Genomic DNA, 27,750 nt, shown 5'->3' with positions numbered 1-27,750 from the left:
TAAATATGTAAAACTGTATTTTTATAATGGTCTGCCTAGAACTAATTGCTTTGGACGTAATAGGCACAATAATTCTAATGCTGTGATGATGAGGGACCAAAATTCTGGAAGAGAAAACATCACATGTATACATACAGCCACAAAGAAAAAATGGCAGTTCTGTATGCTGACTTAACAATGTGCCATTCAAGCATTTCCTGGGTGCAATTATTAATTACGTTAAAAATAAAAACCTAGGAGCTGCAGACTCACACACTCATAGGGGCCAGCAGGAGCATGGTGGGCTGGTGGGGCAGACTGGCGTGTCTAAACAATGAGGGCTGTTGCCATGTGGCAATGCAAGCCAAGTTTTGCCAGATCTCTTATATTTTCAGGAAAATCTGAAAATGCAAGTGTTTAGAGATCATGAGCCCCTATGACATCACAAGCTTCTAGCCTGCCTGGGTTTGCAAAACACAGGGCAGAGAGCTGGGATGAGGGGGACCAAAGGCATTCTGGTTATTCGATAAATAGCTAGAACCATAAAGAGGAGAATGCCGAGACACTGAGTAACACATGATGCTCACATGTATACAGTTTAATTAGTAGCATTTTTAATACCTCATTTCATCTAATTTACATGGTGAGAGAAATAGCGAACTTTCTATGTTGCCCATTTACAGGTTCCTTCTCTCACACGGGCCTCTGACCGGTCTTTCCCTCCCTCTCCCCTCTATCTGGAGCAATCCACTCCCCCTTCAGAGCTCCGAGAGGACTCCTGTCAGCCATCTAACTGGGCTGGCACCTCTTGCCATGACCTCTGGACCTTGCCTTTGCAGCACTATCACAGTTATGAATATGTAGTTTTTATTGTCTATCTTCCCTATTACACCCTAAGCTCCATGAGGACAGAGAACTCCACTTGTACCCTCAGCACCTACTTCAATGTCCAATATATACTTGTTGGGTAAACATTTGCGGAATAAGAGACACTTGAATTATACATATAAATTTATGTATGTGTCCAGAGATTATTCTTGTCATTCAAAATTCTCCCTGGAGAGTATAATTGAGAGCTATTTCTTTATCTACTGTCAAGTAGACTTGTTTCTTATTTCTGATGGTTCTTTCAAAGTTCCTCTGCTGAGCAGGGGATTCCTTAATTTTTCTGAGGTCCTTGGGTTTTTTTAATGACATTTATAAATAATGAAGTCTTCCTTAAAATGTACATTTAGAACAAATGTTCTGCTTCATCCAGATAACAGAGAGGATGGAAAACATTAATTGTGGCAAATTGTAAAAATAGCCACAAATTATTTCCCTCTCTTTATTCTTGCCCTTGGATAGCACCCTCGACACATGGCTTGGCTATGGGACTTGTTTTTGCCAATGTGACAATTCAGATATGATGTGAACAAAACCTGGAGCATTAGGACATAATCTCTCTTGCTGCTCTTGGAAACACTAGAGCCATCACCATGTGAAGAAGGCTAGGCCAGCCTGCTGGGGACAGTTCCCTTCATTATGCCAGCCTATGGCCTACAGACAAACATGTGAGTGAAGTCATCCTAGACTAAAACCAGTCTCCAGGTGACCTACCTACCATCTGACTGCAGTAAACCCAGCTGAGTCCAGCCTCTATTGCCTCCCTATAGAATTGTGAGTTAATACATGGTCGTTGTATTAAGTTACAAAGGTTTGGAGTGGTTTGTTACGCAACAAAGATGAACTAATTTACTTCTTTGAGGGTTTTGGTGCTTTTTCAGTGAGACTAGACTGGAAGATCCAAATATCAATCCTCCCTTCCCCGGATGATCCATGCACTATTACTATTAGCTTCAATGAGGCAGAAGCCGTTCAACACAGCAGAACAGCCTACCAGGAGCAGGGAATTCAACTGGAAGGGACAGAGTTCCACTGTATTTCCCCAGGAGCCCCTCTCCAGAGCTCATTAACACCAGAGTGGGCAGCAGATCTGAGCAAGGAAAGAAAAGGAAAAGAGAGTGGGTGGTGGTGAGAGCCAACTTGACGGTAATGCGTAACCTGAGAAAATGAAGGAACACATTGTACTGGTATTACATCACAATATCCTAATTCTTTAAAAAAAATCCCCTCAAAGTTTCTAGCCTCTGAAGGCTAAAGACCGAAGCCAAGCAACTAGGGGGGCCATGCACTATATCATTTTAATGTAGAGAAAACACACACATTAGTGTACACTTGCCTTTAAGTCCCTTAAGCCTTGCTTAGCATTTTTAGGAGAATGCATTGAAAGTAAATATTTGTTACTTTCTAAGATGCTGCTCTGAAATTTTTAGTATGTTTAAACTTGCTGAATCTTCATGTAGTAATTTAGAAGAGTAAGAACCACACACAATGGCAGTGTGGTTTTGCAGAGTTAGGGTAGAAGAGGGTAAGTGTCTATGGAGGGCTTGCTATTTGTCAGGACATTATCTCACTTAATCTTTGCTGCCACAGTATGAAATATCCATTTGTTTAAAAGATTTTGTTATTTATTTTTAGAGAAAGGGAAAAGAGAGGGAGAGAAACATAGGTTGGTTGTTTCTCGCATGCACCCTGACCAGGGACTGAACCCTCAACCTAGGCATGTGTCCTGACTGGGAATCAAACTGGTGAACTTCTGGTGTGCAGAATGATGCCCAACTGAGCCATACTAGTTAGGACTGTTTTATCTTTATTACACAGATGAAGAAACTGAAGTTCCAAGAGGTTGTCACTTGTCCAAGGGCACACAGTAACTATCAAGGTTCTAAGTTACAGACATAGACATCAAATCTGAGTCCATTAGCCATGTTGTCTCAGCAATAATATAGTACTTTTATTAGTAGTAGTAATAATTATTTTATGAAACCCTTATTATATAACTTTTTATTAAAAATAACAGCTGACCATTGAGTGCCAACAATGTTCTAAGCAGTGTACACATAATAAATAATTTAATTGTTATTCCTAATACCCTATGAGGTAGGTAAGAAGCAGATGTTGAATTTGGAGCTCTCAAGGCCCAAGCTCTTTCCTTTAAATCACACATCCTCACTTTTATGTTTCTTCCAAAATAATTGTGATATATTTTGAACTCATTCTCATAACAGCTGCTAGTGCACTGACTCTCTAAAAAGAAGGGTGACCAGCCATGAGTCAGAGGTTCTCAAAGAAAGCTGACCCTTTGGAATTACACGATCATTACAACCCATGTCATTATATGACACTGGCCCGCATCAGTCTGGCTCTGATGGCTGAATCCCTTTCATGAAGCATGGTGCCCAGAACACGGTAAGAGCTCAGGTAATATGTGCTGCCTGCATGAGGTACCAGGATAATTCAGCTCCACTCTACAAGTGGTGTTATACGGATGGGAGACATAGCACTATGGAGCCTTTTGGACCTTTTGGTAGAAAGATACTGTATTTGTTTCTTATGGCTTCCATAACAAAGCACCACAGCTAGATGGCTTCAAACAACAGAAATTTATTCTCATTATTCTCATTATCCTGGAGCCCAATAGTCTGAAATCAAGGCTTTAACAAGACCATGAGCTTTCTGAAAGCTTTGGAGAAGGAGCCTGCCTCGCCACCTCCTTGGAGCTCTCGGTTGTTGTGAGCAATCCTTGGCATTCCTTGAGGCAGCATCTACCCAACCGCTGTCCCCTCTTCCCGTGACTATCTCCCCTCTGTGTTTGCCTGTGTCCAAATTTCCCTCTTCTTATAAAGCACACCAATCATACAGGGTCCAGGGTCAAACCTGAATCCCAAATGACCTCAAGTTAACTTGCTTACACCAGCAAAGGCCCCATTTCCAAATAAGATCACATTCATGAATTCTAAGCAAACATGAATTGGAGGGGGGGAACTATTCAACCCAGTATGGATACTTTAAGAAGTTAAAACTTGTTATTGATAGGACCAAACATAAGAGGAGGCAGGGCTGAGCATGCATGGTCCCGGCTGGGAAGAGTTCTACCCACCCCAACACAATGACAGCCCCAAACTCCTTTTGGCATAGCCTTGTCTTTTCAAATTTCAAACACCTCTGAAGGCAAAACGTAATAGATCCTATCGATGGTGATATCTTCTGGTGAAAACATTTCTCTGAGAGCCACGTTGGATGAGGGAGGTGGAAGAAAGCAGGAAAGTTAAGTGAGGAAGTAGGAAGTTGTAGGGAAGTGCCGCTGGGCAAGGAAAGGGGGAGTGGAGTTGCCAGAAGCAAAAGGTCTGGATAGATTCATGTGAAGATCAAAGAGACGATAGCTTTACAACAAAAGGCAACTAACTGGAAGGAGAGAGCTTTCTGTTGGTCATTTGTAGAGGCATCTAATCATAGGCTTCAAGGCCTATCACTTGCTAAGAGATGGTAGAGAGGCAAGATCTCTGAGAATGTTACAGAAAAAAGCAAGAAAGCTACTTGGAATGAGTACAATAGAGTCAGGAACCTGAGGCGGGATGATAGGATACTTTTCAAAATGTACGGGGTTCCCTGGAAAAGATGCTATCTGTTAAGACACTGTACTGTGCCTGGGAAGCCAAAGAGGAATGTAAAATAATCCTGCCCTGAAGCTCCCCCAGCCAGGTTGAAGAATCTATACATAGTAACTGTACCTTGGGCCCAGGGCCGTGGCTGTGGTGCTATGGGAGAGGCAGGAGGGCATGACTGGCCCTGATGGAGCCTAGGAAGGGCACCTTCTCTTGGTGGTCTCTGCAGGGCTCTCCAGAGAGTGACAGGAAGAACTGGGGTGAGGATTTAGACTAGCCGTGTGGCCTTGGGTTATTTAGTTACGCTGTCTGAATTTCACTGAAAAAAATTAAGTGAAAATATTCATGTAGCACCACCACTCTGGGCACCTAGTATGAGCTAAAAAATTGTTCTCTCCATCTTTCCTTGATCATCAAGTTTATTTTTCTGATAAACCTGTTCTGCGATCTAAGTTTCTTCAACTGAGTTCAGAAATGTTAAAGCCTTAATCATAATTTTGTTTGTTTTGTAAGAACTCCCTATTCATCTGGGGCCTAAAGTTTCATTATGATTTTAATTTAAGAACCTAGATTGGGTACTCAGCAGAGGTGGAATGAAATATGCATCTAGAGTTGAATGAATGGAATGCTGCTAGGATTTCAATTTTGATAAATGCATAGCTTTTATGATCTCCCCAGTTCAATTTTGCTCTGCTGTGTATTGTAGACATTTTGTTAAAGCTTTCTTTTAAAGAAAAGTTTCTCTTGCATTTGGATATTTTTGTACGGGGGTATGGACTAGGGAAGTAGATGCACGTTGTGAAACAATTTCCTCAGTAAATTTGGTGATACCGTGAATGAAGTGTTTAAAAATGCTAATTAAACTATTTAACCACTCCAAACCTTCCTCAGGATGCTTACCATGACAATGATTAAAAGTTGCAAAGGTATTGTAAACTTCTCTGGGTGATATTTTTTCAATAATGCAAATGATCTCTCCAGCTCTGGCAGCATCATTTAAAAATGAATTTTGATTACTTCTAAGCTTGTAAAAAAGTGGAATCATAAATGTGCTCATTTCCAACAATGAAGGGGAACAGAGAAGGAGAACAGCAAAAGAATACATCACATTTCTAAGTAAGCAGTCACAAAAGACCTTTAAATAACTCAACTTCCTACCATATTTTATTATCTTCTCTCTGTTTTACAGCATTATCCGCCATAGAAATGCAGGGAGATTTGTAAAACACTATAGCATTTAAGTCATTACATTTTATAGCTAATTTCTAATGTGGATTTGATTTTTTATGAGCAGAAGAAGAATCTAATTTGCATTAGTGACAGTAACTAGAGAAATTTAACACCTGGCTGTGGTTGTACCAGAAATTGAATATTAGGTACTTGGGTGCTAAAAACCCATTCAGATCTTCAAGGGAGATTTTTCATTTATTTATGTGCTGCTCTCATGTTTATCATTATAAAACTGTTCATATTATGATCGAAGAAAACTCACTGCCTGAAAAAATTCTGCATATACATTTTTCATCCTCTGCAAGAGAAGCAGAACTATTCACCCATTAGCATGCACACACCCTGAAAAAAGCACCACCACTCCATGCATCTGAAAAAATATCACCACAGCTCCTGTGAGAAGCACTTTGATTCCTGCTGGCCTTTCCCGTCTTCCCCCACAGCTCCATTCCCCTAAGCCTCCCTCTATTTTCTCTTTTCCACTCCCCAACACAGCTCCCCCACCCTCTTCGAGTTGCTGTTTCTCTGTCAGAGGCTTGGGTGCAGTGTATCCAAACAAAATTAAACCTCTGCTAAGAAGATCACATTGTTGTTACAAGAGCAATCCATATGTTTATAAAGTGTAAAAAATTAGGAACTGCAAAAGAGGCGAAACTGGTGTTAAATGATATGGGAAGTGACACTTTACATAGCCAGTTACAATTAACACATTGATGGCATTTTGCTGGCTCCTTGCAGCGATAATGCTGTTGTCAAATGTGTTTAGTGCACCAAATCTCCTGGAGCCTTCAGCCAGGCAGCGAGCTTTTGACAGATTGAAGGTTCGAAGATAGGCTATCATGACAGATGGAAACTGGCACCGATGTTCAGCTTTTGCCGATCACAGGGGACCTGCCCCCCCTTATTCTGCAGGGCTCGGCTCTGCAACCTTCCCCCTTCTGATGAAAGCAGGGGATGGCATTGTTAAATAGTGCATCTGTGTGAGTTAGACCCTTCTGATGAAAGCATAAGGCAGACGCGCCGTGAAGCAAAAGACAGCCCCTGCTCTAACTGCATTTTAGATAGACTTGAGGAAGACCCTAGGGAGTTGGGAAAAAACTTTGGTAGATTTCAAACATAAATGGAAAAAGACCACCTATTAATTTCCTCCCCTGAAAGAATAAAAAAATACATCTCCAGTGATAAAAATCTCAAAGAATGACTCTCGTGAATAGTTCCCCAAGCTATCACTATTTATGGAGTTGTGTGAATGTGTTTTTCTTCTCTTATCATTTTTTTCCTGTTATTAGTTAATTAATTCCCAAACAATCTAGGATATCTTTAAGGAGGTACACCGAGGCAGCTGTGGATAGTCGACTTGTAGGAAACTAATTCAATTAGTCTAAGACACTCTTCCTGACACTGAACTGGGTTCTTGAATGCAGATTTTAAAATCCAGGGTAGGATGGACAGAGTCTTACACAGCTGGGCATAAACGTGCAGATAATATAGTTAATTAACCTTTCACCCTCTCCCACCAATCTTTTAAAGAAATACACTAGTTGTTTTATTTTGAACGCTGATCTATTTCAAAGGCTTCCACTTCAGCTCCTACAGCTCTTTCTTCTTCTACCTGACAAATTCCTCCTTAATTTCCTTAAACTGGCTGAAGAGACCTTCCTCTTTGCAGCCTTAATATTCAATTCTGCTCTTGCCCACACAGGTTGGGAGCAGCAAGTACTGCAGCCCATTTGAGGTATGATAATCAGCTGATTAGCTAGTGGAGTCATTTTCCCTGAGGCTCTTTTGTGTGAAAAATCCTCACACTCAATTGACATGTGGACATCATAAAGCTGATGAAATGCAATTGTAATGAACAAGAGGGAGCGGCATCTGCAGCCGTCTAAATGAAGGACCCTTCCCTCGCGCCATGCTAATTCAGAAAATCTGCTCTTAACATGTACTCCCCCCGGATTCCAAATCGAGGCGCATCTCCATGAATGCATATTCAAGAACTGAATTAGCCTCTGTGGCAAGAGAGCGCCTAGCCCGGCCAGACGGATTCTAATTTCGAGACAGATTATACTGCATCAACTGTAGTAATGATCTGACAGTTCATTTGTGACGGGAGTCCTACAGTCAGGTTTACTGCGCGGACAGACACAGAACCTCTCAGACGAGACCAAAGGTTGCTTTGCTGTCAAAATATTTCAGCCGAAATAACCCGATGAAGGAAAAAAGAGGGGAGATACTTAAAAAAATTAATGTGCCCTCGTATTTAAACCCTGGGTGTAATGGTGGTTAATGGGTGTTCCTTTCCCTATTATAAGATCATATATACCTGGCAGTCATGAGATTAGGAAGAAAGAGGTGAGATTTCCCTCCCACACTCCTTTTCAGAAAGCTACATTACTTGCTAAGAAATTTCCAAGAGAATGAAACTTGGCATCTAAGTTTCTTTTCCCCCTAAATTAAATTTCACATGAATCAGTTTGTAGGAAGAAAAACTCTGCAGTGTGAGGGAGAGAAGCTGTTCATTTCCTCTGCTTGCTCTGTGACAGTTGCTAATATAATATGACAGGTTTGTTCATCACTATTTTGGATTACCTTTGAGGTTTCTGCACTACTCTTTCTATTAATACATATTAATTAATGATGGTGAGGCATGCACGCCTTTATATCAAAAAGCTGAAAGCAGTTTTCAGACATTAATTTATCTCTGAGAGTTAGAAGGAGGGCAGGTATTAGCACTGCTATTTTTACAGAGGTGGAAATAGAAGGGTGGTGATAAAGTGACTTGTGCAAGGTCACACTGCCAGCCAGTCCCAGATCTCTGCCTTAACTCATTCTCACTCCCCTCCACAGCTGCAGACGCAGGAAATACTCCAGGGAAAGGGCTGCAAATCCAACATTAAGGAAACTCCTTCATAAGCACTGCTAATGAATACAGTACATGCCTTAAAAGCAAATGAACACGACAAACCTAACAAGAACCGTTGTGATTACCGGGGGAGCCGCCCCCGAGTCTGTACGGCTTCCACAGAGGTCCTTGTCAAGGAGCTGCATTTCTGTGATGACAAGAACCACTCCTCAATCTCTTTATGCTTCTCTTTACCACTCACACTGACCTTGATCTATAGCCTTTCGATTTATTGTATCTCAATAACAGTGCAGCGTGTGCCTGTAGACACAGTCGCAGATTAGTTTGCTTCTTCCAGTATGTTGGGAGGCAAATTTTGGGGGTGGCTGCTGAGAGCTGTCACTGTATATCTTCCCCTAGTGCTCAGGAGTTAACCAGCAGACCACTTGTTGTCCACTTCAGGGAGGTAAGTGGACTGAGACAAGTCTGTCCCCAAAGGCGAAAGTGCCTAACACATATATAAGAAAGACAGATGCATGCAAGCAAACAAACTGCAAAAAGGCTGACCCTCATTCCAGTTGTGCCAAGACCCATATGCAGCCCTAATTCAACTACTGGCTATTTTCCAAAATCTGCTTGTAAATTGGTTGTTTCCAAATCACAATGCATTTTTCCCATGGAAGACAAGTTCTGAGTGGTGGCTAGGTTCTCAGCTGTCAAAGCCATATTTAGCCTATAGTGTAGCCGAGTGCACTGCTAACAGTGCACATGCCAGTGTAGCTGAAAGGGCATCTGTGCACCAAAGGCAACATTTGGGATCTGAAATCAAGGGATTGTGTTTAAGTCTCAGCTCTGCTATTTACCATCTCGGGGCCCTCGACAAAGTTATTTAATCTCTCTAAGCGTCAATGTTCTGTGAAAAGGGTTGAGAATAGTACTTCACAAAATTGTTGTTAGAAGGATTAAATGAGATAAGACAAAGAGTAAAAAGCCTGACCAGATACAAAGTGCTCAATAAATCCCAGGTATGAATAAGAAGATGGTTCACATATTTTATTGTTGAGGTTATGTTTCCCAAATTCATTGATAATATTCCTTATGACCCATTCTAGGGGTACTAAGAGGCTCCTGTGTGTATGCATTTCTCTGTAGAGGAAGAAACTTTCCTCATCTGTTTAACTGAAGGCATTAAAGCCTAGGGGTTAAGAGCTAAAGTCTAAACCCAGAGTGGATTCAAGTTCTGCCCCTGCCACTTACCAGCTGTGACTTAGTCTCCCTGTTTCTCATCTGTAAAATGGGAATATTATTAGTATATTTCTCATGGGGCTGTTGTAAGGATTAAGTAAATAAATGTATGCAAGGTGCCATGCTTGTAAGCACAATATGAGAAAATGTAGCCATAAGGATACCATGGCCTGTCATTGGCAATGACAAATGAGCAGGGAACCAAGGCCCAGTTGGAGATTAATGACTGTCTTAAGGTCACTGTTAGTAAGTAATGATGTAGGGCTCCAGCTGGTCTTCAAATCCCTAGTCCTGTGCTTTTCTGGGTCATGGTTTTTCCCCTACCACACACTCATGGGGCACCCCTAGAGTGCTGGTTAACATTTATTGAGTACTTGGTGGGTACACAGAACTGGGCTGATTCCTGAGGAATATCCTTACAAAAGAGAAGTTACGCTCTAGATTCTAAACCAGGCATTGGCAAACTATGACCATGGGCTGAGTCAGACCCTTGCCTGTGACTGTGTGGTGTGTGAGCTAAGACTGGGCTTTGCATTTTTAAATGGTAGAAGACAATTCAAAAGAAGAATATTTTGCAACACACAATAATTATATAAAATTCAAATGTCAGTCTCTGCAAATAAAGTTTTATTAGAACATAGAACCCACTTATTTATATATTGTTTACAGGTGCTTTTGTACTATGACAAAAGAAATAGTCATTGTGACAAAGATCATATGGTTGACACAGCCTAACTTACTATTTGGCCTTTTGCAGAAAAAGTTTCACCAAACTCTGGTATAGACCCAAGAAGATCGATTCTGTCTGATTATTGCTGGGAGGGGTTAAGAGGTTCAGTGATCCAACTCAAGTTATATACACTAAGCCTCAGATTGGCTGAGATGAGAACTAATTGTCTCCCTCTGCCCAAGTCAATGTTTTAACACTGTTCTGAAACAGAAGCAGAGCAGTGCGGTGGTTGAACTCAAACCCCAAGGAACTAGGCTGCTGGGACCCAATTCCAGTTCTGTGATTGGCCAGTTGTGTGGCCTTAGACAAAGTACTTAATTTTCATGTGCCGCTGTTTCTTCATCTATATAATGGGATTGTTTGGAGCATTATGTGAGTTTTTACATCAAAACATTTTGAAGAGTTCTTTGTACATTTCCAACACTACTATTAGCCATTGTCATCTTTGAAATCTCAAGATGCTTCAGAGACAAAGATGCCTTTCTCAGAAATATGGGCAATGGGTCTTTGGAAGCTCACTCCTCTTACTGCCTCTCTGGGGTCAACAACCACCCAGTCCTTGGGCCGGCACAGGTATCGGTGTCTTTCCCATCAAACTTGCCTTGAGTTGTTTATTTCTTTGTACTTCCCTTGAACATTATTTTAGGCACCTCCTCCTTTAAGGCTCTCTTATTGAATGAAGAAAGAAATGTCTACACATTTTTGTTTGTACTAGATGGTGAGCTCTAGAAGACTAGAAGGAAAAAGTCTTCTCATCCATGTCCCACAGTGCCTGGTATATGGGATATATGGTATGCAATAGTATCAATAAACATTTGGTGAATTGGAGAGCAAATAATAGGCTAGAAAACTATAGGGTTGAGGAGCCTCTAAGATTTGTTTTTAATGTGTGAAAGCCTCCTAAATGTGGCAATTACTTTATCCCTTCAAGGTACAAGCTTGTATTGCAATTAAATTGGGAATTTTGAGGCTTAAAATAAAAGGCAGATGGATACTCTCACTTGCCAAATTTAGATATCACAGATCAGAAATCCTCGGATTTGTGGAGTAGATTTGTGTGAATAGTCTGAGACACCCTGAATGGCTACGTGACCGTGGGCAGGGCACTTTCTGATGCTGGGCTTTTGTATTTCATTGAAAAACAAGGAAAATGCACAATTGATAATCACTAAGACCTCTTCCAATCCCCAAACTGTGATTTCTATCTCTCCCAGAAATCTTACCAAATTCTGTTCACTTGTGAGTCGGGCTGCTGGATAATGCTGGCAGGTAAGTTACTTAAATTTTCTAAACCTGAGTTAGGGAAATAAAGAGTAATGTGATTACTGAAGTATACAAATAAGAATGAGAGGCAAAAAAAAAAAAGGAAAAGAAAAGAACCTATAAAAGAGGTCCATGGCAGGCTTTGGGTGCTGCGCTGAGTTTGGACTGATGGAAAGCAGACATTAGGAAGCTAAAGATGGTGTTAAGAAGAGGAGAGATGTGGCCAACTTTGTGTTTTACAGTAAGAACTCTGGCCACAGTGTGGAAACTAAATTGAGAGGGAGAAAGAGGGCCAACACACGATAGTATCAGAGGAGTTATGGGCCAAAGCAGGGGTGTCAAACTCATTTTCACTGGGGGCCACATCAACCTTGCAATTGCCTTCAAAGGGCTGAATGTAAGTTTAGGACTATAAATATAACTAATCCTTAACAGTTAAGCAAGAGCTTTGTGCTGTTGCTGGGTAGGAACAGAATGCCGGGCCAGATAAAAGAAGGTGGAGGGCCAAATTAGGCCTGTGGGCCTTGTGTTTGCCACCTGTGGGCTAGAGGGTATTTAAGAGGTTGGATTTTAATTTGGAAAATTTAGAGGAACTGAGCACCTAGACAAATGGAATGCCATTCACATGATAGGCAACAAGAGAATTAATACTTCTGGTCAACTCTTGTCTCTTGTATTATATTCTCAATTAGGAAAGAGTCATGGATTTAGATATCTGTAGCATCACACTGGAGCTAAGATAGGGTAGCAGCTAATACCTTAGGCTCTAGGTTTGAATCTCAACTCTGCATTCGCTCTGGAATATCTTGGGTAATGCATTTTACCTCTTCAAGCCTTAATTTCCTGGGCTGTTCCTCCCAAGGTCAAGGGGAGGATTAAATAAGCTAAAGTTTGTGAAAGCACATTATCATGGGGCTTGGGAACCCACAAGCAGTGGATTGATGTTGGCTGTTATTACTAGAGTGCTTTGGGTTCGCTCCAGCTGTAGTCTGCTCCAGCCTTGAAGTGTGTTTTCATTTTAGAAAGCTTCATTAGAAGACTCAAGCCTAGACTCTTCTGCCAGAACTGGATTTTTTAAAAAGGAGATAACTTAAATAAAAGTTTAAAACCACCATTCTAATATGAGTTTAATCCTTGGAAATCCAGAAAGAATTAAATGGAGCTTTTGGTTAAGTTAAATGCAGTTCTTTGAAATCAGCTTAAATGCACGGCTTGCTATTCAAAGGTTCCAGGGAACTCTACTTCCGAGCTGGGGAAGCAGCAAACAAGGTCAGTATTGATAGCTCACGCTTCAGTGAGTGTATCAATTTAAAGCTTCATCAGTGATTCTCACTCATCTGCAGCCCTGCATGGCTGTTGTCTTGTAAGAACCGGGTGACTTACGAACCTATTAAATAACTTCTTCCCTTGTGCTCTAATGAGCCTATTGTTTCCCGGGAAGAACACACACATCTGAGTACAAGCGCAAACAGAAGCCACAAATAGGAGGTGCGGATTTCAGCCATGCCTTATCTAAAGGCAGTTTCTGCTTTGATCCTTTATGCTTTCCAATTGCTTTGCCAGCCTAGCCAGGTACATGGTCATAACCCATCCTGAGGAGGGCTGCCTGGGTTCCCCTGTCCACTTGAAGTGCTCTGGTTATGGCTGACTCATACGCTGTGCAAGGCTATGTGTGTGACCCTAGGGAAATTTAGTATTAGATACTTTATCTCCTGTTCCCCCGACACCAGCCAGTGCCTTTGCAGTAAAGATTACACCCTTCCCCATTCCTAGATCCAAGCAGCATGTGCAGAATAGGATGAACCTGCTGCAGTGGAGGGGGCAGTGAGCCCACCCACAAAGAGGACATCATGAGCATGTCAGCCAAGAAGTTCTCCGTGTGGTCCTACCCAGGAAGGCTTCAGCCCTGTTTTCCTATTACCGAGACTCAAGGTCAGTGTTCCCATGTCCTCTATACAGACTATCACTGGTGAGACATAAAAGACTGAAAATTAATCCCTTAGGATTGGGGCCCAAGACTCTCCATGGAGGTATAGTGGGTAAAAAAAAAAAAAGAAGAAGAAGAAAAAGAAAAGAAAAAAATATTTATTTATTTATTTATTTATTTATTTATTTATTTATTTATTTATTTATAGCACTCCTTGTTAGAGGACAAACCTGATATAGTTTAAGGGCAGGGGGTGGAAGAAGAAAGCAAACACAGGGAGCTAAACAGTTCTATTTCAGGAAAGAAGAGGAACCTGGGGATGGGGGAGGGCGAAGAGGAGGGGAGAAAGGAAGGGCGAGACAGAGCCAGACCCTGGAGGATGCCAGAGTCCACCAGGGGGGTGGCTATCAATAAGGTTTCTTCCATGGAAGGGTGGCCAGAGGACTTTTAAGAATAAAAAATTCTTAATTTAAATTTTTTTTGCATAGCTCACCTCCTCCAAATTCGCAAAGCTGCTTATTTGAGAGGAGGTCAATAACAAGGTACAGCAAAAGGTAGAGTTCCCCGAAGGGGCGTGGGTGCAGAGTGAGCAGGGAAGCCCGAAAGGCACGAAGTGAGTAAAATCAAGAGGGGTCAAAGTGGCCATGAGAACAGAAGCCCTTGGAAACGGGCAGAAATTGTGGGAAGGACTTCCACAGATTATTAGGGAGAAGAAGCTAGAGAGAATCTCATTTACATTTTAACCTGCAGGGTAACCTCAGCTGAGACCCGGGTTCCATGAACTCTGTAGAAAGCAACATCCATCTGTTACTGATGTTCAACACATGCGTGGGCCTTGAAAAATAAATTGGGTCAAACAGGATGCTGGGAAAGTAGGAACTGGAATAGTCTCAGGGTTATTGAAACTCATTTCCTGCATGGTATCCTCCCTAAGGCCATTACAGGGATGGGAATGACAATGGCCCCTTGGGGGTAATGAGACCCTCGCTACTGGAAGGTTTAAACAGAGCCTGACCAGTTGACCCAGAGTGGTACAGGGGATTCCTGTCAGGTAGAAGCTGGACAGGCCTCCAGATCCTTTAAATGTGAGCTTCTATCACCTGGGGGAGGACTTCAAACTTCCAGAGAAGTTTAAAATAGCCTGAATGGGCAGTGGCGGTTCCTAAAGACTGAATATTTAACCCTTTCCACAGCTCTATGTTAAGTTAATCCATTCCAGTGTATGCTAATTATGTTCTCATTAGTTGGGAGGAAGGAAGGGAGACTTGGACCCTCTTCAACAGGTAGGGGTGTCGAGCTTCTCATGCTGTGCGCAGCTAGGAGGCAGCGTTTGGCATGTGGGGGCCCTCTGAGTGCCCACAGGACTGGGGAGCTGCAAAGCACCTCTCTGATCTCTGCTCTGATAGCCTGGCAGTGCCGGGGTTCTGAAGCCATAGGACACCTGTTTACAGAGGTTTAGATTGGGATGACTGGGAAAGAACCATAGCCACTAACATCCACAGCATGACTTCTATGGGTCAAAGCCATGGGTCCAAGAAATTCTGGGGCTGGAGGGGTAAGGAAGGAAAAGTGAGGGTGTAACTTCATTGGTAGGAGCTCACAGTTTCTCCTGACAATCCCTCATTCTTTCTCTACTCTTTTGATAAAAATACATTGCAGACAGGTATGAGGTAGGGAATCACAGTTTGCTCACCTTGCAACTCAGACGTGCAGAGAAAAAGCACTTTTAAAGTTTGGCTCTTCAACTGATTACTTTTCTTTATGAACCGCAGCTCAGAGGATTAGGGGGAAAAATATACTTCAGCTCAATCTAGTTTAAAGCATAGTCTGATACAATAATTTGCAAATAAATTGCTCTATCTTTCAGATGCCTCCTCCCTGCCTCTGCTTCTCTCTCTAATGTGGCTTCTAGATGGAGTACCTGTGACCTCAGGGCATCGCGGAAGACAGGTACTTAGGTCTGCCGGGTGTCCACAGCCCAGCCACTGGCTCAGCCTGTCCATGTGCATCTTGTTGACATTTGAAGTTCCAGGCCTTGGCGGGTGCAGCCAGTGGTGTGGTCGTGTTCCCAGTCATGCTGTTGATGTGGGCATGGGGTTACCCCTGCCCACTGGTTTTGCTTCTCTGGGCATTAGCTTGCTTCAGGACTCCCTGCAGCCTGGCAGCTTCTCTGGGTCAAACCTAGGTAGGGTTTTCAGACTTAGCAACTCAAAATACAGGACAACTGCTTAATCTGCGTTTCAGATAAACAATGAATACTTTCTCTTTTTACTGTAAGTGCGTCCCAAGTATGACACACTCACAATAATATTATTTGTTGTTTCTCTGAAATTCAAATTTCCTGGACACCCTGTATTTTATCCAGCTATCCTCCTGTAAGGCCCAGTGTCCTTAGCCACAAGGACTGTGTCTCCTGAGGAGGGAAACCTTTTGGCCAACTCACCAGCCACACCTTCAGGAACCTTCTGTGGCCTTCACAAGGCACAAGCTAACATCAGAAAACCTGTCGTGCCCAAAGGAGTCAGGGATTCCTCAGGGGACCTGAACCAGGCCCTGTCTGGCTACCCCATGCTAGGCCGCAACTGTTCCCCTGACATGGCCACCGCACACGGTGCCAGGAAAGGCTGTGAGCACACGGGCACGGGGCGGGAGCCCTTTCTGACCTTGCTGTGACCACCTCTCCACACACCCCTCATCTTCTTCACCTTCTGCCCACACTCCGTCCTTGCTCACATCCCCCAGGCAAGAAGAAATGAGTTTCTCGGTGATTTCTCCTGTGTCCTATAGCCCCCTACGGTAGCATAACCGCAAGCCCCAAGCCTGGCTGCCATAGCAGAATGAATATCTTACTTGCACTACAGGCAGACGCAGCAACCATTCTGCAGTCTCAAAGGTAGAAGAAATAAAGGGATGTAGAAAACCCCCTCTAAAGGTAACAACCTGGCTTGCACAATTTTTGTCTTGCTACAAGATCCTATGTCAAATGCCATTTTTTCTCACATTCCCTCCATACCAGTCCTGTCCTACCCCTGGGTAGAAGGACATTGCCAGCTAATTGGAGTTACAATCATGAGCACAGAAAGGCTACAGAGAGGGACCACATTCATCCATTTTCACGTCTCCTCATCATATTCACTCTATGAAGTACTGGCTGACATAAACACTTCCACTTGGAGTTGTACTCAAAACTTTTTACACCATCCTCTCACTGTCGAGATGCTTCTTGTAATATAAACTTCTATGATGAGGAAAGTTGTTGGTTTTGCCTCCTGAAATCTTCCAGAGATAAATTAATTTCTGGGCAATAAAATACTTGCTCCCCCCCCCATTAAATCATAAAGTTTCTCACAGAGACAGAAAGGTAAGTGAAATAAAATAGCAGCATGCAGGTATCCGCCATCCAGATAGATACCTGAGATAGGATCTTACAAACTTCAAGTTTATGAAGCTAGCAATCAATTTAAAAAGATATGAAACAGTTATTCAGAGCCTTTTACTCTTGAAATATCTTCTTTATATTTCCCTAGTAATTTAGGCTGCAGGTTGTGTCACTCTGAAGTTAATAATCTAGCTACAAGGATAAAATTACATTATTGGATAGGACACAATGGGGAGGTGCAAAAGAGAGAGAAATTGTGTATTCAGGATGCATTCCATTTTTGACTCCTGGAAACGCTAGTTGCAGACTGAGTGCTGGGAGAAAGAGTACTGGGTCCCCTGAGCTTGGAAGTAAAGCCACTGCGTGCTCCAGGTGTCCAGGTGTCTCTGTGTTCCTTGTCCTGCCGCTGCTTTGCCCAGGTGGAGCCCTGGCTCCAATGTGTGTTATCTTTGTAAGACTGGTTATAGAACTAATTATTTCTGCATTCTTTGTACATCTCTTAGGTTGCTCGTGTTTTGCAATTTCTCTTCTGGGGTTTCACAGACTCTCTGAGGTGAAAAGTAAATGGGAAACAAGCCATGACGACCTGCCAGTTCTGCAGCTTGAGAAAGAGGGGAGGGGACCATCCTCTAGCCCACGGGAGGCAGGCTGGGCGAGGAGCAGTGTCCGGGCCAGCGCGGCCCACGCTCTTCCGTCACCTGCTGTACCATGCCCCCTTCCTCCCGCCGAGTAACAGAAACAACCCACCCTACGTTCTGGTATCAAGAATGTCGTAAAGTTTAAATTGGCCTATCTCGTAATTAACTACATTTTAAGGGTTTGGAGGTGGGCTACGCGCTCCGCTTCAGCATATTAAACAGTTTCACAAGGAGGAAGGGGATTTAAACAGAAGACAAAAAGGGAAAACATGTTCTTGATTTGGTGGCAATGAAATCTGTTTCAATGTTATTAGATTATAATGGCCCAATTTTTATCTAGAAACTGTGCCTCTGGAAACACAGCCTTTAAAAATAAATAAAAATTATTTTGACACATTTTTTAGGTTAACCTCAATAATGGTATAGAAAATTTACCTACTTGTGGTCATATTTATAGGCATTGGGTTTTGGGGTTTTTTTTTGCTTGTAGTCTTTTCTGAGAAACACTTACTTTCTGTATCAGCATTTATTCTGAGCATAGAGTTTGGATCTTCTTTCTCCTGAAATAAATAAATGCATTTCAGGAGAAAGAAGATCCAAACTCTATGCTCAGAATAAAACCGTCCATGATCTGATTACACCTCCAAGTACATGGATTACTCCTTTTGTGTCTCTACTTCGACCCCCTAACACCGCTTCCCTACTCTTGGTTGGGCTCTTGCTTGTGCTTTACTGATTTTTCAACACTTGACTTGTACTTCTAACAGCAGCTCAAACGCGACTCACTTCATGGTACTTTTCTCAATCTTGATTCCTATGTATGCCCTCTGTAAAATGAAGCTTTGCATCCTTAGTGCTTCCATAGAACATTATTTATATTTCTAATATGCTAAGTAAGTAACCAACATGTGGAAAACTTGCCTCTTTATCAAATGCATTTTACTTAATTATTTCACTTAATTACAGCATTTGCAACATTCTACATTATTACTTGGCTCAGTGTCTTAGCTCTTTCACTAGAAGGTAAGCTTAATAGCAAACTTTACACAAAAATAAATTTGATATTTGTTTTTGTGTAACCCACTGTGTTATGTTTTACATATGATCAGTGTCCCAAATGATATTTGCTGGCACTGAATTGGTAGTGGAGTTCATACTGACCAGAAGGGATAAAATTTCTAAATGTCAATAGATTGTTCCTTGTCCTCAGATGGAGGCTCTGGTTGGGACCCAGCAGGCACCGCTAGCCTCAAATTCCACCTCCGACTTTGAAGTCTGGCAGCCACCTCAGAGCATTAATAGGCAAAGCTGTGACTTGCTGGGTAATAACACACTGCCTTGGAATAATCGTTTTCAAATGAATCAACAACAGCAGCTATTTGCCTGATCTAATTAGCATCACCTTTTTTTGAGCAGGCGGAAAAAGGTTGGCATATTCTGTATGATGCAACATGCAGCAAATTATATAGACATGGCAACATCACAGGGTCAGGCACTCACGTCCGTGGCTGAGGGCTTCCTGGCAGTCCTCATCCCCCCTCCTCTCCCATCCCAGCTCCATAAATGGCTTGTATCATTTCAAGTACGAGAACTGTAAGGAAATCCTTAATTTGAAATGTAGCCCAAACGTGGTTCCTGTATTTAAAGAGACTTGCTTCACAGGAGCATTGCAAGAACAAAGGTGAATTTCTCCTTGCATCCAAGAATATTTGGGAAGCAATTTAACCTAAATGAGAAGTTAGCTCTGCTTATCTACCCAGCGGTTATGTGAAAAATGAGCAGCGTTAACCTCTTGTCCTTCCTAAGAGTTAAGAGGCATTTGCTTCCAAAGCCCAGGCCATGGATAGTCTGGGAGGGGGTAGGTAGGCTTGAAGGGGAAACAGGCAGGAGAGATGAGTCCAGCTTAATGGGGAAATGATTTCCTAAAACTAGAAGGAAAAGGTGTATGAGGAGGGCAGCCTGCAATTGGCTGAACTCAGTGCTCTCTTCCACCTGAAGGTATAATGGGACGTTGGACTGGGGAGAAGAAACAGGTTTGGGAAGTAAAGCCTAAGGCAGTGGTGTGCTGGAGCCAGCGTGCCAAAGAGCATTTCTTCCCAAGCGCCATTATGACACACTGAAGACTGTCCTTTCCCCATATTTTTGGATGTGTGTGAGCTCCCCACTCTTGTTACTCCCTCAGATGAAAAAGCATGCCCCTATGATGACTGAGAGAGATTACTCTATCCACCCGAGTGAGGGCATAGCCACGTATAATTTGGCTTCCAAAAATACAACTTGAACTCTGGAGCCAGACTTCCTGTGTTCATACATCTGGTCCTGCCACTTGGTAGGTGCACCTTGCTAGGTGGGACAGCACCTTAATCTACTCATCCTTAAAATGGGAAAATCGGGTGGTGGGCACACAGTGCGACTTACGGATCTTATATCACAGAAATGTACACTTGAAATCTACATTATCCTATTCACCAATGTCATCCCAACAAGTTTAATTGAAACATTTAAAAAATAACATAAAATGGGAGAATCATCCATTTTATAAGGTTCTGTGAGGAAACAGAGAGTCAACACGTGTGAAGCCCTGAGAGCAGGCTGTGGTGCTGATTAAGCGCCATCAGGGTTTTCCTTCTCATTGCTGCTGCCGGGAGGTATGCAGGAAGCAAGTTCGCGCATGCTGCATCAGTAGACCCGTCACTAGGTGTGCGTGTGTGTTTTGTTTACCGTCCTCTCCCATGCTGTTAATTTGGGGTGGGAAGTGCTGAGGGGGTGACAGTGTCTGCATCTGCTTATCTATCTTTGCACTGCCTCTGTGCACTCCTAGCACTTCCTGGTGAGCAGTGCCCAGGCTTTGGACTCTTCTTTATGACCAGAAGCACGCCTAACACTTCCTCTAAACATGTCCATTTCACAAAGTCCTCAACTCCGTAGCCTCCCACAGCTCCTGGCACGTAGTAGGCCCACAGCAAACAGTGTTCTGGGCGAAGTGGATTTAGATCTGTTGTCGAGTATCCAGCAGAGTGCTCAGGCTTTAATCAAGGCTTTCTGACGAGACTGAAGGAAACAATGACAATTATTTATGAAAAGGTTTAGAATAATATGGTTCCTTGGTCAAGAGGAAACAGGCCCTGAAAGAAGTCCTTATTGGAAGATCACACATATATTTAGAGGTAGAACTGGTTCCCTGCGTCCTCCTTGTACAAAATCCTCCAGGCTGGAGGAACCCCTTGTGCTTCTCTCTGGAGGGAGCAACCCAAGGGCAGACAACCTTTGTCAAGGCAAGAATCCAGATGAACCCCCGGTTCCCCAGGGAACCAGATTGTGGAGCAGGAGACAGGTGTTTCACACTAGGCAGAAATTTCAGTGGGGACTAGATGTGTTAACTAAAGATGTCAGTAAACTTTTCCTATCTCAGAGCTAGGAAAGTGCCTAGCCAAAGACACATTTCTTCAGTTCTATGACATTCGTGGCTTAACAGTTTGCCTTGTATCAGTCAAGTCTTCTTTACTTAACAAGTAAAAACAAAATGTATTTGGAAAGATAAAGGCTACATAGCAGGGTTTGGTTTCTGAATTAAATTTCTACTGATAATAATAATGACAGACAGTGATTGGACATAGATTTTTGTGCTGGGTTTTTACGTATGTCATTTCACCCGGTCCTTACAGGTGCCTTAGGAGATACACTATTACTTTCTTCACTTCACATAGATGAGGACATGAGGATGAAGAGGTGTTAACTGGTGTATCCAAAGACATACAACCTGACGAGCAGTGTCCGGGCTTTTGAACTGTTCTTTCTGACTGGAAGCCCTCCCACCATCCCCTCTAAACACTGCAGTTTAAAAATTAAAGAATAAATCAACTTGGACCCCAAAGTAGTAGGAATAAATAAAGATGATGACTGAGACAGAAGTATATTCATATATCTCTGAAGTAATGGTCAGAAGGGTTAAGGAATTTAAAATCCACACTGTTTTTATGGAGACAACACGGGGTGATGACACTGTGTGGGTTTCAAGTGTGCGGCGCTCTGACTCAGCATCTGCCCGTGCTGCATCGTGCTCAGTGCCCGAAGTCTAGTGCCCGCTCATCACCATATCATTGGCCCCTTCCACCCGCTTCGCCCTCTCTCCTCCACCCCCTTTCCCTCCGATAACCACCAGTCTGTTGTCTGCCTCTACGTTTTTGGTTTTTGTTTGTTCATTTACTTTTGTTTCTGTTTTTTGATATTCCACATATGAGTGAAATCATATGGTATTTGTCTTTTTCCATCTGACTTATTCACTTTGTATAATAACCTCAAGGTCCACACATATTGTTGCCAATGGCAACATTTCATCTTTTTTGTGGCTGAGTAGTATTCCATTGTCTATATCTCACATCTTTATCCACTCATCTTTCTTTCAATGGACACTTAATAAAAAATGCTGCTATGAACACAAGAGTGCATATATCTTTTTGAATTAGTGTTTTTATATTCTTCGGATAAATACCCAGAAGTAGAATAGCTGGATCACATGGTAGTTCTATTCTTAATTTTCTCAGGAACCTCCATACTGTTTTCTATAGTTGTTATGCTAATTTACACACCCATCCACCATCTATGAGGGTTCCTTGTCTCTGCATCCTCTTCAACACTTGTTGTTTCTTATCTTTTGGTTGATAGCCATTCTAACAGGTGTGACATGGTTTTAATTTGCATTTCCCTAATAACCAGTGATACTGAACATCCTTTTGTGTGCATGTTGGCCATCTGTATGTCTTCTTTGGGGAAATATCTATTCAGATCCTCTGCCCATGTTGAAATCAGATTGTTTTGTGGTTGAGTTGTATGAGTTCTTTATATACTTTAGATACTAACCCCTTATCGGATGTATGATTTGCACACATCTTTTCCTGCTTGGTAAGTTGCCTTTTTGTTTTGTTGATGGTTTTCTTCAATGTGCAGAAGCTTTAACTTTGATGTTCCATTTGTTCATTTTTGCTTTTGTTTTCCTGGGTGTTGTAGTCAAATACACAAAAAACCACTCAGACCAATGTCAAGGAGTTTACTGTCTATGTGTTTTATGCTTTCATGTCTTAATGTTCAAGCCTTTCATCCACTTTGAGTCCCTTTTTGTGTACAGGTTAAGACACTGGGTTAGTTTTATTTGTTTGCATGTGGCTGTCCAGTTTTCTCAACGCTTTATTGAAGAGACTCTCTTTTCTCCACTGTATGTCCTTGGCTCCTTTGCCATAAATTAGTTTCTCCATATCATTTTTTTTTAAGACAGTGGTCCTCAAGGCCAAAACTATAGCATTTAATACTCCAGTGTTAGTACAACAAAAAGGGAACCTGCTGCATAGGAAAAGGAAGAGGACCATCTAAGTAGCAGAGAGAGCTAACACCCAGAGGCACGAAACAGGATCAGATCTGTGGGCAACTGATGGCTAAGGTTATGGCCAAGGGAGGAGACCACTTAATTACAGATTTCCCTCCTGTTTAACTCCAGATCTAGACAAAGTCACATGGGGAGACTGCAAGTAAAAGAGTTGCCTTAATATAAAAGGCAGCTATAGATACGGCATCACTGATAGCAAATGTCATAGGAATCACAGGAAAAAGAAAGCATTTGGCAGAGGACAGTTTTTAAGGGAAGGTTAGACTCTCTAGTGAAGATGTAATAGAGCAGGGGCCCCCAACCCCTGGCATTGTTAGGAGTGGTGGCCTGTTAGGAGCTAGGAATCCAGGGAAGCTCACCCAAGCTCCACTTCCTGTCTCCCCTCCCCTGCCTGCCCCTGCCTCACCCCAGTCTTCCACAAAACTGGTCCCTGGTGCCAGAATGGTTGGGGACCACTCTAATGGAGGGTAGCCTTATGCACAATCACCGTGAAGGACATTAGATGCCCCCCTCAAACCTGACTTACCAGGTGGGTTTAAAACACACGATAATGTAGTTTACCCAACCTCCCCAACCACAGATCCTGCTCGTTCAGTGATATTATTCGAGACCCTTGGCCAAAATATCTTTCTGCCTTAAGGGCCCAAACCCTGCAAACAGTTCCAAGGGGTTTCTTTATTTGCTTCCTTCCTTTCCCCTTCTTTGTGATGCCTGTAAACACACCGCACAATTACAAAGTTGCAGCCGCATGCAATATTAGAACAGAGACACCCTGTTAAATCCGTTCCTGACAGCTGCAAGCCCCTTTTAAATTTCAATTATAAGATTAACAACTGTAACCACTGGCAGACCGTTACCACCCAGGGTTCAGGGGGTTCTGGGGATACAATATGCCATGGGCCGGGGGGAGTGGGGAGGAGGCCTGCTGGGAGAGTCTCCTGACCTCCTTACCTGGCCAAACCTGTGTGTGCACCCAAAGGATAACATCAAATGCAAAAGTGGAAGGCTCAAGCCCCCAGCAACCTGACATGGGGCTGGTACCTACACAAATGGTTCCCTGACGGCTCCCTATTTTTCTTTCCTTGGGTGTTTTGCTCGAACTTGGAAACCGAGTCCCTAACCAGAAGTTAGGCTGGACAAAGGTCTGGTGTTCCCTGCGAGTTCTCAACTCAAGAACGTACTCCAAAAATTCTGCTGTAAAGATGAAATCCCTGCTCTCACCCTTTGAAAACAAGAGCCCTGCCTGCCCCCAGCACTGGCAGCTGGCAAGTTCCCCCAGCCCAGCACTTGGTGTGCAGTGGGAGGCTGCACAGGAACCCTGCTGTTGGGCTCCGGGCCTTAGATGCCCGCAGTGAGTAGAGCTGGTGCCTATGCTCCACAGCTGTGCCCATGTCTGCTGGGGCCTGGGCCAGACCACGCTCCTGATAGTTCCCAGATTAGAAAGCTGAAAAGGCAATTTCTGTGTGGGGCCTCGCTTTCTAGAATCTCTGCTCCCACCAAAATCCATCTTCCTTGCTTTAGGATTTGAATTAGGCTGACCCTCATCCTGAAAACACTTCACTGCATTTTCTGGTGTAAAGGCCATTCGAATTTAAGTCCAGGAGTAAATATTTTTTGAGCCTCTGCAAAGATCTAGATCCTTCACCTTCGAGTTACTTAGAACTCATAGATAGACAATGTGTTATTTTGGTTACAGTTTTGAAATACAGATATATGTATCTTTTTTATAGATTATACATTCAAAAGTGTTGCCTGCCAAAAGTGTCACACATCTTCCCCCAGAGCTGATATGGCCATTTGCAGAGTTTCCTAAAACAAAACAAAGAAAAACAAAACAGCCTGCTATTGTGACATTTACTTCAGAACCCCAGGCCACCCATACTTATTCCCGTGAGAACCCTGAAAAGTCACATTTCACAGATTAGAGCTTTTATTTTAAAAAGTCCTACTAATTAGCCTGGCTCCGCAAGCCTAGGACTAGAAGAATCTGGCCCAAGAGGAATGGAAGGGTGCGTGAGATGATTTTGAAAGTTGCACAGTCTTCCAGGCATTCTTGGCACTGCTTACGCCCTCTGCCTACAGAAACACTATGAAGCCAACTTGGCTGCTAGGGTTGAGATAAACTGTTGAGAAATATGGTCAGGATGGTGTTTCTTTGAAATAAATTTGTAGCACTGAGATTGTGTGTGTGTGTGTGTGTGTGTGTGTGTGTGTTAGATTGATGTTTATGGCAAAACACTTTAAACTTTGTGTGTGTGTGTGTGTGTGTGTGTGTGTGAGACACACCAGCCAGATGCACTGTCACACAGCACTCCTCCGATGACCCAGGGAAGCCCTTCCCAGTCTTGGTGACACTGTGCCTGGTATCTGCAGAAGACACTGGATGTTATTCCAAGGACCTGTGTAATAGGACCTGAACCTTTAAACCAGTATTTTTCAGGGCTTCGCTCATATTTGCCTGTAAAAGGAGTGTAACACTCCATATTAGATCTAGTCTGTACTATATATCATCAATATTTTGTTAATAAGACGCCTTTAAAAATAAACAAGTGTTTAAATTTCTAATTAAAAATCTTTATGTCTGATAAGCAGTGGCTCATCTTAAATTTTTCTTGTTGCTTAGAAACTGGAAAGTAGTTGGGCAATAAACATTTGAAATGCAAATCTGATAAGGATGGATTTGGTAAAGACCATCCCCCACACTAACCAGGGGCTCTCGGTGCACTGGAGAAGCAGCTATCAGGAATACACCATCAGTCCTCTCTCATCTACAGCTTGAAACTCTTAAACTTTTTGGAACTTATTTGACAACAAAACCTGACTCAAATTAATGTGAGGCTACTTATATCTTTATAGTTTCTACTTTTTGTGAACATGCACGTGTTGTTTCTGTTGAAATATTCACGTTTTGACTGTGGAGTGCTGCCCCACGCTCTGTTGGGGATGTTGTGTGAGTTCACGTCTTCTGAAACTCTAGATAATTTTAAATTCTGAAACATACCTGGTCCAAAGGTTTCAGACAAGGGATTTCGAACTTGTGAAATCATATGGTACAGGATGGCACTGAAGTTTTCTTTAGAGTTTGCTCTATTTGTTCTTATTGGAAGAGTCCATCTATCCGTAGTATTTATACAGAATTTATACCTGGTTACAATGAGAATGGGGTCTATTCCCTGGGAAAAAATGTTTTCTCACCAGTGTTTCCCCTGTTTGTAACTATTGGGTGTTTGCTTGCACACATCCTCAAGTCAGCTCAGCCTATATCGCTTGCCTGTTCTGTCTTGGCACTGTGCTAGGTGCCACAAGGTATACAGATGTAAGATACTACTGACCACTGATTGGAGCTGAAGACATGAAGTTACTACTTATCATCAGGGATAAGCTGAATGTCATATAAAGCAGAGTTTACAAACAGAATGCTGAGGGGTCAAAGAGGAAAAGTAACACGTGTCCAGGTAGGCTTCACCGAGGAGGAGACACTGAGCTTGTACATGTGGGCCTTTCCCAGCCTGTTGGAATCCTCACATGTGAATAAGGGAGGCAGCTGCCCAAAGGTTCTCACTGGTCGGAGAAGCCCTGACCTTTGCTGTTCTCCCAAAGGAGCTACTATGTAACAAAAGCAAATAAGAAATTACAAAGCAGGCATTACAGAAATTAAGAGATATGTTAATGTTTACTTTGAATGCTTTTTTCATAGAAAGTGCAATGTTGTAAAACTGTTGCTGTTGGGTAATTGTTATATTACAAAAAATTATGTCCAGTCTTCCATGGGAGTGGTCTGATTTAAAGAGATATAATAAACACCATCTTTGAATCCCACCAGTTACCCCTGTGACTATATGAATTGACTTTTTGGAGATAAGATAAATGTGTAAGCTTAAAGGTCCACATAAAAGTGATACCACTATAAAATAAAAACTCCTGACATCTGTTGCCAGCCCACCCCACCCCAGCTACAATGGTTTGGGGGGATCAGCGGGGAGATGACAACATGGACACACAGGCATGGCCGTGTACCAATGTAGATGTGCCCTACGGGAAGATGCACCGGCTACACTGAGTCATGCACAGTTTTCTGAACATGCTTTGCTTTCAACAGCTTTTGTGCATTTTCATATACTGACCATTCCTTGCACGAAATGTTCTACACTGCTCCCAATGTCATCCCAGAGAAGAATTAAGATGATCTCTCTCTCTCTCTCGTTCTGACTAGACCTTAGTATTAGCTTAACTATAGCATGTTGTGTTGTAATAATTCCACTGCACGTATGTCTCCCCATTGAAGGCAGAGGCCTTTCCTCTCTTTAGACCCAGGAACTGTCAGAGTTGCTGGCACACCATAGCTCTCAACAGGGTAGCAAATGTGTGAAAGATAGGTTGAGGCCAGAGGGTAGAGTGTCTTTGATGTCAAGTGGAAGAAGCTTAGATTTTATTTTGTACATTTACCTTGTACAGTTATCATTCCGGATATGCTAGGTTACACTGCACTAACAAGCAACCCCCAAATTTCAGTAATTTGACACAAGTTTATTTCCTGTTCACATCACATGTGCACCAAGGGTGGGCGGGAGACCTGTGTTCCCTGTAAGCACTGGGGCATCCTGGCCAATGGAGGGTTCACTTTTATGTGTGTGTCTAGTGATCACCAGTGAT

This window comes from Sturnira hondurensis, unplaced genomic scaffold, assembly GCF_014824575.4.
Source record: "Sturnira hondurensis isolate 20B ecotype Veracruz unplaced genomic scaffold, ASM1482457v3 Scaffold0004136, whole genome shotgun sequence".
Lineage (NCBI taxonomy): Eukaryota > Metazoa > Chordata > Mammalia > Chiroptera > Phyllostomidae > Sturnira > Sturnira hondurensis.
This window is presented reverse-complemented; position numbering follows the sequence as displayed.